The sequence below is a fragment of the Pteropus alecto genome, unplaced genomic scaffold (assembly GCF_000325575.1).
Source record: "Pteropus alecto unplaced genomic scaffold, ASM32557v1 scaffold111, whole genome shotgun sequence".
NCBI classification, from domain to species: Eukaryota; Metazoa; Chordata; class Mammalia; order Chiroptera; family Pteropodidae; genus Pteropus; species Pteropus alecto.
Window position 1 is genome coordinate 1,593,632 of NW_006431915.1, and position 3,348 is coordinate 1,596,979.

General features: G+C 37.4%; 1 protein-coding gene across 4 annotated transcripts in view; it reads left to right on the forward strand.

The window, feature by feature from the left end:
• Positions 1-3,348, forward strand: part of FSD1L (fibronectin type III and SPRY domain containing 1 like) — a 49,503-nt gene that overhangs the window by 283 nt on the left and 45,872 nt on the right. The gene's annotated exons all lie outside the window — the stretch shown is intronic.

Consider the following 3,348-nt stretch of genomic DNA (forward strand, 5'->3'; position numbering starts at 1 on the left):
CGCGGAGGGCGAGGCCGCTGGGTCCTCCTCCCCGGAGGGAGAGGAGTGGCGCCCTTCGGGCTGCAGGGACCGCGCCCGGTGACCCAGGCTGGCCTCTGCCCTGCACTTGGTCCTGGGCCCGGGCTCTTAGGGGAACGAGTGAGGCGTCCCTGTTTCTTAATCATTTTCTGCAGCGCACTAGCCCCCCTTTGATTCTCGCAGCCTCTCAGCATGCTAGAGAGGAGTTTATTCCCTCTCAGCAGATGAGGAAACCAGTGCACATGGGTCTACCTGCTGGCGCCGAAGCTGATGCTCTTTCCTTGGCCCTGTCTTCTCCTAGGACTCTTGGTATAATACATGCTTTCTTAGGTCGGGAACCAAATCTCCTTAGTACCCCGACCTTCCTCCCCACCCCGCTCCACCCGTGACTTGTTCTTAAGCAGGTCTTAGTGTTTAGTGCTGGTTGAATTGAGAGAGACGACTTAGACTTGTCAGGGCAGCGGGCCCACCCCTCTGCCTAGTGTGTGTGGCTAGTCACAGTTACCTTAGTGGTAAGTTGTGGCATGTTTTATACTTTCCGAACAAGTTAAGGAAAGGATATACAGAACTAGCCTTTTCAATTAAAAAATAATAATAAAACGATTTAGAGAACATAGCCTATGTTTTGAATACAATTAGAAGCGAGTTATTAATATTCAGCGATAATCCCTATGAAGAAATCAACCACCCTATTCTGTTAGATTATAGTAATTGAAATATAGTACAGTAAGGAAACACAGGTGTTATTAATAATGTAGTAGGGAAAATCAAGGGCATATCCAAGAGGCCATTATTTTCTATTATTAGATAGAAAGCACTGGAAAGACTTACTAGAACAATGTTTTATATAATTTTGCCTGGATTCACCTTGAGCACTGGGGACATGAGAGAATAGTGGAGCAATGCCGTAATTATTATAGTATTTAATGAAATGCGTTTGATTTCAGTGTTTTCATGCATCTTGAAACTCATTCGGGTATACTCAATTTTTATTTCTGTGACTACTAGTAAGACATTAAAAAACTACATTTTGTGTATTTTGAATATACATTTAAAACATCTTTGCCTAAATTTGTAAAACTTCACAGCTTATTTAACTTTTTTTGGAAGAAGTCATATGATACCTGAACGGATATTGCTTCAGGGCAGATAGAAGGGCAAAGACTTGGAGTCCAGAGATTTGGGCTCCATTCTGCTATTTACTGGTTCAGTGATATGGAGCAAATCACTTAACTGTAATTAATTTATTTCCTCATCTATGCAGTGGGAGTAAATATTTCTTAAAGTTATAGTAAAAATCATGTAAATGTGAAAATGGCATTTTTAAAGTTTACAAAGAATAAGTACTAAAATACTGTATCTGCTGTAAAATATAATTTTTAGAAGTATTTTGATATGGATCGTACATGATCTTTTACTTTAAAGAGAACTTATGGAGGTTGTGACTCCTGTAAGGTCCTATCACTAGCCATAAAGCTAAGATGTGAATTTATTTGGTCTTGTTCCAAGTGATGTATTTTAGTAGTGGTAGGTACCATGTGCAGTTTCCCCAGAGGTAACAAAGAAATAGCTATTCTTTCTTAACTGGTATTAATGTAGCTTATTTGTGATAACTTTGAGAATCAACTTCTCAGTATTAGAAAATGTTAAATTTCATCGATGGTATCAAATAATATTTCTAATTTAAAAACCTTTTGTTTTATGGCTTAAAATGAGTATCTGGTGTTTATGTTTATAAACATGAATTATAATCATGAATTACTTCAGAACCAATTATATATCTCAACTAATAATGAACTAAACTGGATATTTATTTCTTTTAAATAAGACTACCTCTGGCATGAGTTTTCTTTCCTATTATAGAATGTTACAATGAAAATAGTAGCAGGGATGGTACCTTAGTGTAAGGAAAATGGTTAGATATTGTAAGTGGCAAAGGGTAAAGATGCCTTGAATATACACCTGCGTGTAAGGCATTGGGATTTGGGCTTTAAACTATTAAGGGAGATGGCTTTGGAGCCAGGTCCTCAGTCCTATTTATGAGCTCAGTTAGCTTGGGTAATTTGCTATGTGTCTCTGTTTTGTTATCTATAAAATAGAGATAATATTGTGCTTGCCCCAAAGGGTTATTTTGAAGATCATGTTTATTTTTAGAAATCACTCAGTGCCTAGCGTACATGAGTATTACCTGTTAGCTATTATTTTTAATTTCATAATCTCAACTTTAAAATAACTTTTTTGTTGGTAATTTGAATAACTTTTTCTAATCTAGACTGTTTTATACCTTCTTCCTTAAGTTTTTAAGTATATATTCTGTTTTTATATCTGTAATAAGTGATTTCAAATGGTGATGCCAAAGAAGAGTTGTTAAATCCTAATTGAAAGAGGATTGGAAGTTCTGACTCATGCAATCTGACAATAGAGGTTAAGTAAACTGGACAGTCTTACAGAAGCGTGATGGTGGCTAGGCAGCAAATGGGTTAGCTTGACCAGCTGCTTTTTTTGTGTGTGAAAATAACTCGGACTTCAGTGCTTTGTTAACAGATGCTCTGTTTGAGTAGAGGAAGAAAACATAATTGCCTTGGGTATGTAAGGCATACTGTTGGATGCAGAAAACCACAGTATTATCTCCTAGAAATAAACAGGGATTTTGTTTATATCAAGTTTCTGGGACACTTTTGTGAACAGGATGTGTTATGGATAGGTAGCTTTGTTTGATACTCACACCTTTTGATGATATCCTTAAGTGGTTTTAAGATAAAATCCCAAAGGTTTTTTTCACTTGGTGAAATGTGTATATTCAAAGAAGCCATTAAAATAAGTAAGACATTTGCACCTTTCTAGAATCTTGGTGCTTAGACTTTGATAGTTTAGGTTAAATTTTTGTACAGGACATCATTCACATTCATAGGGGTTGCTGTTTCTAGGAAAGGGTACTATAGAAACAAAGTTGGAGAGGAAGGGGTAAGGGATCCCAGAGGGAGGATGTCTCCAAGAGCATACATTGTCAATTGTTTGCTTTCTCCCATTTTTTCCTGTGTATTCTTTACTTTCTACTACTTGGAAGGGTTAGTGACAGTCAGACAAGGCTTGACTATATAAGACTGGACAAACCTAGAGTGGGAAGATTGAACTGAGTAGGGGGAATTTAAAGCATGACAGCTTGTAGCACGTAGCATGTTTACACTTAGCTTCCTAATCCCAGTTTCCTCCTTTACTCTGGAATTTGCCCTCATATTGTACTCTAGCAGTTAAAAACCTCCATCATATCCAGGTAAGCTACCAGCTGTCTAATGTTCCAGAAGTACTCCTAGTCAAAATAAATAAATA